Genomic DNA, 15,066 nt, shown 5'->3' on the forward strand with positions numbered 1-15,066 from the left:
AGGAAACTAGATTATTCAAGAGTTACTATATGTAAAAAAAAAAAAAAAAAAAAAGAGTTACTATATGTAAAGCTGAATTTTATACACATAATGCATCCAAAAGGTTTTATTTGAACAATGTTTTCCTACACACAAAGAAGTAATGGCAGGAAGATGAATACCGAAAACAAAGTCCATATACCTACAGCCTTGCAAGTGATCTTTAATACAGAACAAGGAAACCAAAGATCTCCTTAGAAAGCACCTCCTACTTCTTGTTTGAAGCTTCCAAGTTCTAGGTTAGTTATCATGATAAAATCAGGTGAGAAGAGCAAGGTCAAAATTCCAGATGGAATAACACATTACTCTAATACTGTATATTACATATATATACTGTGTAATATATATATATACACACACACGTACATATGTGTATATATATATATATGTAATACTAAGTTATAGCTAACGTATACTTTTGACCAGCACATAAAATCTTTATCTCCTAAAAACCACAACAATACCTTAGTCAACAACCTCAAAATTAATCTTTCACTCACATTCATGGCTCATGTATGAAAATTAATGGTCAGAGCAGGTTATCAGATTTCATCAGGAAGCCACTCTTTGGGCTAACCATGTTAATACTTTTTTCATTAAGTTGCCTTCTCTCAGAACTTTCCTGGGGTCCAGCAGTTAAGAATCTGCCTTCCAATGCAGGGAACTCAGGTTCAATCCCTGGTCAGGGAATTAAGATCCCACAGGCTGTGATGCAACTAAGCCCTGAGCCACAACTGCTGAGACTGCGCACTGCAACAGAGACCTAGTACCGCAATGGAGACTCCACGTGCAACTAGACCCGAAACAGTCAGATACATAATTTTTGTTTAAAAAAAAAAAAAACCTGCCTTCTCTCAAAGAGAAGACATTTCAAATATATTTTTAAAAGATCATAAATGATATGACAAAGCACTTGCAATAGTTAAATAACACTTTATGTCATTCTTTTAATAAATTTTGGATCTTCTGCTTCTGAACCAAGAGTTTAACAATACAACGGCTAAACTCAAACGGCATTCAAAACAATTACATTTGAGAATTTTTAGTGCTCAGCTAACACTGTTCACTCAACTGTCGAAACAGCACTAACCTAACTCCATCTGTGCCTAAACTTACATGAGACAGAATTTTCATCACTTTTACATATCCAAACCATTTAATAACCATTTAGCAATAAAAGAAATGATGGTATGTGACTATGCTAAGTTGCATAAGATATTGAATTATGTAATTTTTCATGCATTCTTTGTATTAATGTCAAAATATATATACTGTAATTCCCTCGAAAGAAAGTAGGAAGGAAAGCATATTTTCATTTTAAAGATAGAAAGATACAAAAAACTAGGCAAAGGAATTCCTTGGCAGCCCAATGATTAGGACTCTGCACTCTCACTGCCAGAGGCCCAGGTTCAATACCTGGTTGGGGAACTAAAATTCCACAAGTCACAAGGCATGGCCAAAACAGAAATAAAATTGTTTTTAAAAAGCTAGGCAAATATTATCTATTCTGAAACACATTTTCTGTCATTTTATTTGCAGCAAGACAAATGAAAAAGCCTGTGTTATAACGCTTGTGGATTCATGTCCATTTATTCTTGAAAATAAATTTAAATATTTAACTCTGGACCTAATAAGCCTGACAAAAACAAAATGGATGTTTTCTTATGTGAAGTGAAGGTGAAAGTCTCTCAGTCATGTCTGACTCTTTGCGACCCCACAGACTTCCTCCTTCTATGGAATTCTCCAGGCAAGAATACTGGAGTGGGATGCCATTTCCTTCTCCAGGGGATCTTCCTGACCCAGGGACTGAACCCCGGTCTCCGGCACTGCAGGCAGACGCTTTACTGTCTGAGTGAGGACTCTCCTAATTTACTGCAGAATCTTCTCCTTGGACCCTTACTCTGAGCAATACAGCAGCTGCCAAGAGTGGAAGTTTAGAGTCAGACCTAGGTTCAAATCTTCTCTCTCCCTAAATTAATCTCTTATGATTCAACTTTGTCATCTATAAAACAAGAAATCCTTCACTTACCTTGTCAAGTATAGGGTTAAATGAGACAATACATGTAAAGTGTTTAAAAAAGCATTTAGTTAGAAAAAAACTCAACATATAAAAGTTCTTAATATTTAGGTTGACCTCATATTCAGGTTTGCTTAAGACAGTCAGTTGACACTTGCTGCTGCACTGTGTTAATAGCATCCCCTCTCTCCATAGCATCCTGGTTCAAAAAGGCAAATTATATGGTCACAGAATTAATTTGACAAAAGTAGTCCAACTAAGCCCACCAGCCACAACTAGAGTCTGTGTGCCTCAACAAAAGATCCTGCATGATGCAACTAAGACCCAAAGCAGCCAAATAAAGCTTAAAAAAAAAAAAAAAAAAAAGATTTTAAAAGTAAAAAAAAAAAATCAATGTCAATTCCAGTTGCTGATTAGTTGTTTTTAAAGTAAAGAAAAGGGACTTCCCTAGTGGTCCAGTGGCTAAGACCTCCCAATGCAGGGGGCTGGGGTTCCAGCCCTGGTCAGAGAACTAGACCCCACACGCCAAAACTAAGAGATCCTGCATACCACCATGAAGAGCGAAGACCCCGTGCGCCACAGCTAACACCCGGAGAGCCCAATCAGTATCTCTTTTTTTTTTTTAAAGTGAGGAACAGAAACTTTAATAGGTTTAAAAGGTAGTATTCTCTCTGCATTCTAAACAAACCCATGTGGGCTAAGAAGTAAAGAATGTTTAAATATTATGAAATTGGTGATACATAAAAGACAGCCAAAGCCCAAAACTCTTTGTAAAATCTATAAAGAGAAAGAACTGCAACTACTCTGAGGCCCCAACTATCTTATGCAGAAGTAATGCTGAGAAAAACATGAAAAAACAAAAGAAATCAAGGCTCCCCAACAGAACTTTCTGAGACGAGGAAAATATTCCATATCTATGCTACTCTGCTGCTGTTGATGACCCAAAACACGGCTACTATGAAAACCATACTATCTATTTAATTTTAATTAACTCAAAGTTAGCTAGCCACACGTGGCTACTGGCTACCGAAATGGACTGTGCAGATGTAGACCGCAGATCACTTTTTTCCAAAAGAATTCTAAAGCTCAGTACATACTTAAAAACAAACACTGACTAAGGAGGAAATAGAACAAAAGTTTCAGTTCTGGGCATTTTTCTACACGTGGTATTGTGTCAACAAATATGGTTCTCCAATCTACATGCTTACATAACTTATATGCAGAGTACATAATGAGAAATGCTGGGCTGGAAGAAGCACAAGCTGGAATCAAGATTGCCAGGAGAAATATCAATAACCTCAGATATGCAGATGACACCACCCTTATGGCAGAAAGTGAAGACGAACTAAAAAGCCTCTCGATGAAAGTGAACGAGGAGTGAAAAAGTTGGCTTAAAACTCAACATTCAGAAAATGAAGATCATGGCATCCGGTCCCATCACTTCAGGGGAAATAGATGGGCAAACAGTGGAAACAGTGTCAGATTTTATTTTTTTGGGCTCCAAAATCACGGCAGATGGTGACTGCAGCCATGAAATGAAAAGACGCTTACTCCTTGGAAGAAAAGTTGTGACCAACCTAGATAGCATATTGAAAAGCAGAGACATTACTTTGCCCACAAAGGTCCGTCTAGTCAAGGCTATGGTTTTTCCAGTGGTCATGTATGGATGTGAGACTTGGATTCTGAAGAAAGCTGAGCGATGAAGAATAGATGCTTTTGAACTGTGGTGTTGGAGAAGACTCTTAAGAGTCCCTTGGACTGCAAGAAGATACAACCAGTCCATTCTGAAGGAGATCAGCCCTGGGATATCTTTGGAAGGAATGATGCTGAAGCTGAAACTCCAGTATTTTGGCCACCTCATGCAAAGAGTTGACTCACTGGAAAAGACGCTGATGCTGGGAGGGATTGGGGGCAGGAGGAGAAGGGGATGACAGAGGATGAGATGTCTGGATGGCATCACTGACTCGATGGACATGAGTTTGAGTGAACTCCAGGAGTTGGTGATGGACAGGGAGGACTGGCGTGCTGTGATTCATGGGGTCGCAAAGAGTCAGACACAACTGAGCGACTGAACTGAACTGAATCTACCTCTCTTGTTCTACCTAGCATTCCACTGTATAAACATACTAGAATATAAGCAGTTCCCTGGTGTTGTACATTTAGGTTGCTTTTACTTTTTCACTTAAATAACACTGCAATGATTATCCTCATCTTTAAGGATGTGTCCAATTATTTCCTTAAGATATATTCCTAAAAGTACAGATACATTCTGCTGTTCTCCTGAAAGGCTACAGCAACTTACATTGCTACCAGCAGTACTTGAGAAATGTCCATTTCCCCACATCCCCAACAGTAATTATCATATTGTTTATCAACATAGAAATCTGAGGGGGAAAAATGGTATCTCCTTGTTGATTTATTTAATCTGTACCTCTTATTTTCATGTGATTTATTTTGTCAAAATAATGTAATTTTCAAAATGGTCAGCCAATTGTTGCAGAACTTTTTATTGAATAATTGAGTCATCCTTCCTGCACCATCCTGAAACACTAACTTCAGCATACATTCAGCACTTACCATAGGCTATCAGCTGAGGGCTCTGGGTGGTTCTCACTACTCTTTCAAGTTTAAGTTTTTTCCAAACAGCTAACAAGAAATCCATCTTCTATATATAATCAAGTTAACTTATTGAACCCTACTATTTGCTCTGGCACTGGGCTAACCATCTAGCCATCACAATAATCCTTGTTGGAGGTAAATAAGAGATTTCCATTTTCATTTGAAACTGAACAGATAATGAATGGTTAAGCACCCTGTCCCAGTCCCAGTTTAATAAATAAAAATGAAAAAAAAAAAAAAAAAAATGAAGTCACTCAGTCGTGTCCAACTATTTGCGACCCCATGGACTGTAGCCCACCAGACTCCTCCGTCCATGGGATTTTCCAGGCAAGATACTGGAGGAGTGGGTTGCTATTTCCTTCTCCACAAAAGAAACTTATTGTAAGAATCAAGGACTTCCATTTATCATACATTCATCTGATAAAACCAAGGCGCTAGGTACCAGAGATCACCTACCTCCATGAGCATGCCCTATTAAATGAACATTGCAGCCGAAAATATTCTGCTATAAGTGGAATAGAAAATATTCCTTACCAAACTACTTTCATCCTGTATGTATCCTTCAATACTAAACAGCCTCCACAGCAAAAAAAGAAAATAAGCCAACAATTAAATACATTTTCTTCCTCATTCTCTGCTGCCATTTCACATGACACTACATTCAAGTCCACTAGAATCCCCTCGCTGGTTGAATAATTAAACAATCCATGCTTGCTAAAGGTAAAAGGTCAAATGTGACAAATAAGCCCAAATGTGACAAGTAAGACAAAAAAGGTCACATTGACAAATGAGGCCGATACAGAAATAAAGGAAGAGAAGAGGTAAGCTAAGCTCTACATTGTGAACAAAGACAAAGCATTCACCATCAACCTTCCAATTTCCCAGGAAAACGAGAGGAATATCACAAACAATACACTTGCAACTTAAGTCCATCTGAAGTAAGGCTTTAAACATAAGCTTTCATAATAAACCAAAGACGTTTATCTCTACCTCCTCCACATCCCTTATGTTTACCTTAACTATTCAGAAATATATGGAAACTGTAACCACTAGCCTAAATAAATGGCACTGAAGTAAACTTTCTCTTTCTACATTACACATTTCTGCAATGTCAATTTTTATCAACAAGAACCTATCTGTAAGCAGGGAAACAAAATTGAAGACGACTACCTGCCCCACCAAGGGTTTGCAGGCTGCACCTTGCTTAACTAAACCCTGGAGTAGGGGTAAGAGAGCTTCCGGTAACTCGATGGATTTTATCTTTGTAACAGAGAACTGGCAAGCAGAACCCCAAAGTACAAAATATCAACTCAGCACCTCTAAAATGGGGGTGGGCTATTCAGAGCATGCTCAGCTCAGCCTCTTTCTCTCGTTAACGCCTGAGGTACCTCCCGTTCAATCTATACTTGGCTAACTTTACCAAAAATTCAAGGAAAATAATCATTATCACAACCTACTGATAGTTAATTCAGTTTTACAGAACAGCCTTTATACGATGAGTTTTGAATACAAATTTTTATAAATCACCTTTACAACTCAGGTACATTACATGTACCCATTTTAAGGGTACAGTTCAGTGAGTTTTGACAAAATATACCACCACAAAATAAACACCACCCCAACTCAATGAAAGAATACTTTCATCATTCCATGAAGTACCCTTTTGCCCCTTTGCAATCTCCTCACCTATCACCATACACAGTAACATAATCGGAGTAAGCTAAAACTTGATAGTGGGAGCACTTCCAGAGACTCCCAGTCAGCCATCTATTTATTCCCATTTTAACTCATCCTCTTTCTCAATATTTACTAAGCCTCTTCTATTTAACAGAGAATGTCTTGGTGTGGGGATTCAGCAGTGAATCAAACAAATCCCTGCTTCACTAACTAAAGAGGTAAAGATATAGTAGATGAAAAATAAATAATATAATGTTCAATAGTAATGATGAAGGTTGGATAGTGTTTGATGAGCGGAGTACTATTATTGACAGGGTCATCAAGGAAAGCCTCTATCAGAACCTTTTCCAATGGGAAACATGCATACAAAGAGTCATCAAAATTGCCAAAAAGGGACTTCCTTAGTGGTCCCATAGTTAAGACTCTGCACTTCCACTGCAGGAGGTGTGGGTTCTATCCCTGTCAGGGAACTAAGATCCCATATCCTGCATGCTATGCAGCCACACTTGATCACATCTGAAACAATAATTTTTTCTATTAAAAAAAATTTGTCCATTCTTGTCTTTTATTGAACAACCCCATTCTGGCACCTGACCAACTTCCTGAGTCTTCATTTTTAAAGTTTTTTTCTGATAGCCCATAGTCTGGGAGCCAAAGGTTTTAGTCAAGACTCTAGAACACATCCTTCAGATACAAGGGGACCATCTTCTGGGAAGCCCTAATATGATGCAGAGTCCTGCAGTGAAGAAATCTCTAGGGTAGCTTCACAAAAGCACTCTATGACTTCCTCTATCAATCCTTTATGTATCCTGCCCTTTTTATTAAAATAGAGAAAAAGAAAACTGAGTTATTAACCTCTCCAAAAAACACAGATTACTGAAAGCAAAGCGATAGACTTCATAAATGCACATATTAAACACACACACACACACACACACACACACACACTTTTGCCTCAAAACAGGAGCCAAAAGTTTTCTAATCAGAGATTCAGCAACTTCTCTTCGCTTGGCTGTCTTCTGCAACAAGCCAAGCTGTGCAGTTACTGCATTCCAGATGCTAAAAAGCAAATCAGGCAGAACAAAAATGAGGACACTGCACATGTGCCAGCTAAAAAGGCATGGGCAGGGGGCAGATCAACGTCTTTTCTAAAAACTCTTGGGTTTCTTCGGTTTGTAAACAAAACAATTTCGTATTTTGGGCCCTCCCTTCCCACAGCACTGTTCCTTCTCCCTCTTCTAAAGTTACCTAAAATTTCCTTTTTTTTTTAAGAAGGAACAAGAAACAAAGCACCAAAACAAAAAAAAAATTTTAATGGTGTCTCAACTATAAAAGATGACTGCTGCAAACAGAAACATGGTCCGTGGCTGCCACATCGGATTTTTCAAAGCAGCCTGAATCTACATTTTTTCATGAAATCTCCCTGCTTTTTAATGTTGACAACAAATTCAAATTTACAACACTGTATGAGCCAAACAAAACACATCTGCTGACTGGATTTAGTCCATGAGCCTTTAGTTTTAAATCTTTGCCATAAAAAGAAAAATATATGGTTCTTTCAGTGGTAGAGCTCTAACTTAACACCCTGTTTCCAATAACACACTATCATCTGAAAAATACACTACAAAATAAATGAATATACATCTGAAACCCGTTAGAAGGAAATCAAGAAGAAAACGATCTCACTCTTCACACACTAAGGTGCTCCATTTCTACCACTAAAATAGGAACTGCAAACAAAACTCCATAGAAAAGGGGACTTCCCTGGCAGTCCAGTAAGTGTGCTCCCAACGTAGGGAGCATGGGTTCAATCTCTGGTTAGGGAATTAAGATCCCACATGCTGCACAGCAGGGCTTTTGCCTGTGGCTCAGTGTTAAGAATTCGCCTGCAATGCAGGAGACACAGGAGGCGTGCGTTCAATCCCTGGGTTAGGAAGATCCCCTGGAGGAGGGCATGGCAACCTGCTCCAGTTTTCTTCCCTGGAGAATCCCATGGACAGAGCCTGGCAGGCTCCAGTCCATAGCGTCACAAAGAGCTGGACACGACTGAAGCTACTTGGCACACATGCACCCATGCTACACAATGCAACCAAAGACAAGTAAGACTGGGAGGGGGGGGGGGAACCAACAGAAGAAAATAGTAGGAATCAATATGGATTTCTGTGAAACTAAGCTCATTAAGTTCAGCTTCCTCAGTATGTTCACCAGCCCATTAACTCCTAGACAAAAAGAAACTAAAAGCTGATTTTTCTACGGCAAGGCATTTAACTCTGATTTGAAACAAACAACAACAACAAAAGAGTTCCTGGAGAAAGTCAATCTTTTAGACAGGTACCCACTACTATTAACTTTCTTGGTAAGCTGTGAGCAATTACTTTTTTATGGGTTATAAACCTGCATTACAGACTCTAGAGAATTGGTTCTTAAACTCAGACGCTAATGAATGATGGAAGGTAACGACCCCTTGAGAAAATGCACTCCCTCACAAAAATTTTCGAGTCCATGGACCACTGACTAAGAATGTCTTTCTCTAGAGAATATTAAAAGAACATAATAAATCCCTTTGCTTCTTCCACCAACGCACTTTCTTTTTCCACTCCCCCTCTCAACTTCAGTCAACTATCACCTCCAGGCAAAATCAATACAATAACCTCTTAACTGATGGTCCCCATAATCCAGTTTCCACACCCCTGGCAAGACTGATTTTAAAATGTAAATCAGAAGGCTTCAACGGCTTCCCTAAACAATCTTAGCTCTCCAGCTCTTCTTTAACCACTCTCCTCACTGAAAAGAGCCACAGTTGGCCTCTTTTCAGTTCCGAAAGCACACTAAACTCTTCCCATCTTCTAGTTTTGGCACTTACTGTTCTACCTGGAATGCCTGCCTTGATATCCCTCCTCTTACCAAAAAGAATTTCTCCAACCATCCTTAGGTCTCTCTTTTTTTAGTGTCTATTGATTTCCCTGCATGGTACTTCCACATCACTTTTCTCAATTTGTAACTTATTTGCTCACCTGTTGTGATTTCCCCCACTACCTTGCAGGTTCCCAAAATGCAAGACCCCTTCTGCCTCACATCCCCTTGTACTCCCAGAGCCTAGCAGAAGGGCCGGTGGATGGCAGGTTCTCAAGCACTATTTATCGTATCAATCAAATACTGAATCAGTCTTAGATGTTTACAGAATGAGGGTGTGAAGCAATCCACCAAAATCTAATCTTTGAAAGCACAGTATATTTTTAAATTTATTTTTAATTGGAAAATAATTACAACATTGTGTCGGTTTCTGCCACACATCTACATGAATCAGCCATAGGTATGTGTATTTCCCCTTCCTTTTGAACCTCCCTCCCACCAGAAAGAACAAGATTAACCACACTCCTTCAACCTAGGTTGTCACTTGGCCCAAGAGAAACAGGGTAACACCTCAAGATTCTTAGTGGTTAAGTTTAACTATTCTACAAAAATTAATCAATCTTAGGTCTTATGCTCTCAGTCAGCTTCATCCCACCTCACCTCGGTGCTAATCTCAGAAATACTCCAAGCTTCCTCCCTTCAATTTCTCAATTACAATACAGGACGCTCTGTAATCCATAACTTCACTGGCTATGCCAAATTCAAAAAGTATCCGGACTACCTATGCTAGTAAAGAAATATGCTAGAAAACTACTACTGCTGCTGCTAACACGACTATTACCACCACCGCCGCTAAAACTGGACTGTACGTAGTATGCAGACTAAAAACATCAGTCTGCAAAACCAGAGATCTTTCACTGGTACTAGGAGATTTAAAACACAAAAAGATGGAAATGTACTGAATATAAAGTCTTTTAGTTAAAACAGTTCCTTACAGAACCTTCACCTCTTCTACAAAATACAGTCAAGCCTAAATGCCTGCAGGGGAGGAAAAAAAAAATGTTTTTTTATATTGCTAAACTGCGTACCACAGCTTCACAAACTTTTCAGCAGACAACAAACTAAGCCCAATTTGTTCCACAGGTTGTTCATGGTAGCAGCCAGCTCTGGCTCTTTAGCAGGCTTCTACATAATGATACAGGCTGTCTAGATAACAGGACAGGCTACAACAGACGGTACAGGCACTAAAGAGAAAAGGGAGCGCCACCTGAAAGCGAAAAACAAAATGACAGTGTGATACATGTCCCGCCACTCTGGGCCTACACGTATAAATCCTAAGAGATGACCATGATAATAGTACTTAATACTCAGTAGGTAACAAGCTAAGCGGTTTTCAATTTACCTCATTTCATCTTCACAGTAACCCTATAAAGTAATCGGTGTTACTCTTTGCTATTTTGCAGATGAAGGAAACTGAGGCACCTGAAAGTGAAGCCCCTCGACCAGAAATCAAAAGCTAGCAGAGCCAAAACTTGAACCCAGGCAGCTGGCTCCAGGTTCCTTCTGTTATGCGGCCACCGAAAGCCCCATCGTCTCTCTCAGGCCAGGCTCCACCACACTCTGCGGCTTTTCCTTCAATCCAATTAACAACCTCCCGGTAAACACTCAACTAACACGGATGGCTTCCAACTTCTGGGCACGAGTGCTATTCGCCAGTTTCTGCTGCGATACTTCACCCCATAAAAGTTGCTTGGGAGCTAAGGGAGGCGAAGGAAATTACCTTATTTAAGAGGAACACACGCCAATTACCACAGGAACGCAGGTCGACCTCAACTCCAGCCCAAAAGAAATGAAAGTTGGACGCATAAATTTTCCCGTGACTGATAATCTGGACTCTGCCTCCTCCGGCCACCAGGCCGAAAAGAACTGAAGAGGTAACAACACTGAATACCAGCCACATGCGCCCTAAGAAAAGGCACATCCAGGCCAGTGGGGGGGGGGGGGGGGGGCACTCAAGAGTTCCAGGAAAAATCCAAATAATAGGGTTCACCTCTAAAGGAGTGAGTGATTAAGCAGGGAGATGGAGAAAGGGAAGGCTTTCTTGCAAGAAAGAAAAACAGAGATAGGAACTGCTCCGGAGAAAAGGCGGCCCTCAGCGTCGAGAGCTAGGCCGGAGCGAGGGGAAGCCCTGAAGGGCGGGGAGGGGGAGGAGCCGGAGCGAGCGGGGCCCTCTCGGAAGAGGCCGGGGGGCAGGCGCGGGGGAGCGACTCCGCGCCAGGCCTGCTGGAGGCCCTGAGCCAGCGGCCACGCAGAAAAGAAAAACGACGAAACGGCTGGAGTCAATTGAGCGGCCCTAATTCCCATCAGGGCCCCTCACTCACCTGGGCCCACCGCAGCGATCGCAGCTGCAGCCTCGCAACGGCACAACCGGCCCGACTCTCGCCCCCGCCCGACAGCGCGCCCCGCGTCCCCGCTCTCGGACGGCGGCAGCCTCGGCGTCGGCCCGCAGCCTCCTGGGAAATGTAGTCCTAGCTCCCGCCTTCCTAGCCAACTTGACAGTCTACAGAACTACGTTTCCCATAAGGCAAGGCGAACACCGGGCCCGCCGCTTTGCGTCACGCGCCAGCTTGTCGGCAGTCACGTGAGCTTCTCCGTTCCATCCCCTCCCCCCGCCTGGGTGGCCTGAGGAAGAAGGAGGGAGGTGGACGGAAGGGGCGGGGGCGTTGCTGACGCCAAGGCCCCCACCATTTTGGAACCAGCCTGGAGCGAGGGCCTGAGCCCCACCCACTCCCGGCCTGCCTTGGTCGTCGACAAGTCTCTGAGCTGGGAATCTGCTTGTCTGGCTTTCGTCCTCTAACGTGCCACTTCTCGCTTCGTGACCTTGAGCAAATCTCCCCTCTCTCAGCCTCAGTTTCCTCCCCTGTGAAATGAGACTAGTAATTTCTACCTCACAAAGTTGTTGCGAGGTTGCGACAAAGTCAGGCACGTGAAAGCGTCGAGTGGCCTGAAAGGAAGACTAAAAGTGAATTTGGTTTTTGTTGTAATAGTGTGTTCCTGTGGAGACCCAGAAGCCCGGTGGCAAAGCACTCTCCAGCCTCGTTTCCGCCACGGCTGGTCTCATTCCCACGACAATGGCAGCACAAAAAAATGTTTTACAGAGTGAGGTCCTGTAAAGCTTGTTCAAGTGGATGCCCTCACCTGTTGAACCAGAAATTTCCCATGTGTATCTTTGAAATCTGCATTATAAACAGACCTCTCCAGTGATTCTCATGCACATACAAGTTTGAGAACCAGGGCATTTATCAGGATTTTTGCACAGGCTGGTTTGCGCTGGAATTCCTGCCCTACTGAACTCCAACCTTTAAGCCTGAGCTCCGTATCCCCTCTTTTGTGAAGCCTTCAAAATTGACTAGCTTCTCATCTCTGTCTTCCTGCAGTACCTTTCCATCTCATAATTATCAAGGGCTGTGTTTGTCATCCCCACCAGACTGTGAGCTCTTTAGAACAAAGATCAGTTTTGATGGATTTCTGCATCCCCAGGGCAAAGTAAACAAAAAACGTGGAAAAAAAAATATATATATATATATTGAAGGAATATGTACTGCCTGTGAGAAAAACTCACCAGGCTCAACTCAAATATGGTGCCACATCAGCCCTCACCCTTACTGGCCCCAGGAACATTCCTTCCACACTGCTCTTTTTCCTTTCTTTGAGCATTTCTTGTAGGCTGCTTTCTGAGAAGTGCTTCTCGAAAGGATCTGATGCAATGTCATTTTCAATTCACAGATTCTGAGTGTCTACTGTAAGGTTATGCCTGGTTCAAAATACTAGGAACACAGTGGTAAACTAGGTAGATACAAAAATACATAGTCATTCCTCTTGGTTTCCAAAACATCTCTGTGCTGGATCTCTTACCTCTGCCCCTTCCCTGGCCCAGAAACTTATTCACAGTTCCAGCCTCCTCTTCCTCTTCTTCTCATTCAACCTCTCTCCCTGAGTGACTTCTCTCCTTAAGTCTGTGTGTAAAAGCACACTCAGATAGCTTTTACAGCTCTTCTATGCATTTTTACTCCCTTATCCACATCTTAGCATCAACTCAGTTCCAGATGTTTGAGAGTCACCATACCCTGACTTCCCAATGTTAATCTCAAACTGAACCTGCTGAAAACTGAACTTTCTTCAAAAAGCATTACCTAGTTAACTGTGCAGTTAATTGTTTACAGATTTGTATTCTCCACTAAGCTTGGGGCTCCTCACAAGGAAATGAATAGGGACTTCCCTGGTGATCCAGTGGCTAAGATCGGGAGGTTCCAGTGGAGGGGTTCCAGGTTCAATCCCTGGTCAGGGAACTGGATCCCACATGTTGCAACTAAGAGCCAGCAGCCAAATAAATACTTTTTTTTTTAAAGGAAAGGAACATCTTATGACTCCATTCATTTACTGAGCACCCTCTATGGGCCAGGCTGTGTGCTAGAAGCTAAGGAGGAAAATAGTAAACAAAATAAATGTGGTCCCAGGACTTCCTTGGTGATCCAGTGATTAGGAATCCACCTGCCAGTGCATAGGATATGGGTTTGATCCCTGCTCCTGGAGGGTCCCGTATGCCATGGGGCAGCTAAGCCTGTGCGCCACAGCTACTGAAGCCTGCTCACCTAGAGCCCATGCTCTGCGACAAGAAGCCACCACAATGAGAAGTCTGAGCACTGCAAAGAAGAGTAGCCCACACTCTACAACTAGAGAAAGCCCACAGGCAGCAGGGAAGACCCAGCACAGTCAAAAATAAAATAAATAAACAATCTTAAAAAAAAAATTCAACTTCCAGTGCAGGGACATGTATCATCCCCTTCTCCTCCTGCCTGGTGAGGCAACTAAGATCCTACGTGCCTCGGGGCAACCAAGCCATCTCTGCAACAAGAGAAGGCCATGAATCAAAACAAAAACCTAGCCAAAAAAAAAAAAAAAATATATATATATATACGGTCCCTGTCGTCACAGAGCTTACTTCTAACTGGAGAGACAACATTAAGAAGTCTATCACATGGATAATTAATTACTACTTGTGATAAGGGCAACACAGGAAAGTAGGTGAGATATATGTATCTCATAGAATAGAATAGGGGTTGGCAAACTACGGCCTATGGGCCAATTCTAGCCCACCCCTGTTTTTCTATGGCCAGAAGCTAGGAATTATTTTTACATTTTTTAATGGTTAGAAAAATCAAAAGAATACTAATATTCCATGACACATGAGAACTATATACAAAATTCAAAGTTCAGCATCAGTAAATTCATTTATGTATTTTCTATAGCTACTATGACCCTGAGATGCTCTGTCACCTGCAAAGCCTTAAATATTACCTGCTCCTTATTGAAAAAGTTTGCAGATTCTTGACATAGAATCCAGAGGTCCTGACCCAGGCTTAATGGTCAGAGGAGGCTTCCCTAACGAACTGACTGATAAACCTATGGTTAACCAGGTAGAGAACTGGGGAAGAGCATTCCAGACAGAAGAAACAACACGTGGGAAAGCCCTGTGGCCTGAAGGAACTTGGCACATTCTAAAAATTGTTAGGCCTGCCACTGACTCTGGAGTGTAACAGGAGCTAAAGCACAGTGAGCCTGGTGAGGTCGTCAGGATCCAGATCCTGCTGGGTCTGATAGTCCAGGTTGAGAATATTGGATTTTACTCTTGAGAGCAGTGGGAAGCCATTGAAAGGTATATAAGCTTGGGAGGGATTCTGATTTCTTTCTCAAAGGATTAGATGAAGGACATCCCTGGTGGTCCAGGGGTTTTCCCAGGTGGCCCCAGTGGTAAAGAATCTACCTGATAATGCAGGAGACACAACAGATGTAGGTTCAAT

The 15,066-nt window shown here is 41.9% G+C and overlaps 1 protein-coding gene across 4 annotated transcripts in view; it reads right to left on the reverse strand.

The window, feature by feature from the left end:
* Positions 1-11,729, reverse strand: part of THRAP3 (thyroid hormone receptor associated protein 3) — a 70,251-nt gene extending 58,522 nt beyond the window's left edge. For 2 of the 4 annotated variants that reach the window (XM_006077586.4, XM_025289071.3), the window contains exon 1: positions 11,587-11,728. The gene's annotated coding sequence lies outside the window, so the exon portion shown is untranslated. Of the gene's footprint in view, positions 1-10,985; positions 11,190-11,586 lie in introns of those variants that run through there. The other 2 variants (XM_006077584.4, XM_025289072.3) reach the window with 2 other exon arrangements.
* Positions 11,730-15,066: the final 3,337 nt, after the last annotated feature.

Source organism: Bubalus bubalis, chromosome 6 (genome assembly GCF_019923935.1).
Source record: "Bubalus bubalis isolate 160015118507 breed Murrah chromosome 6, NDDB_SH_1, whole genome shotgun sequence".
NCBI classification, from domain to species: domain Eukaryota; kingdom Metazoa; phylum Chordata; class Mammalia; order Artiodactyla; family Bovidae; genus Bubalus; species Bubalus bubalis.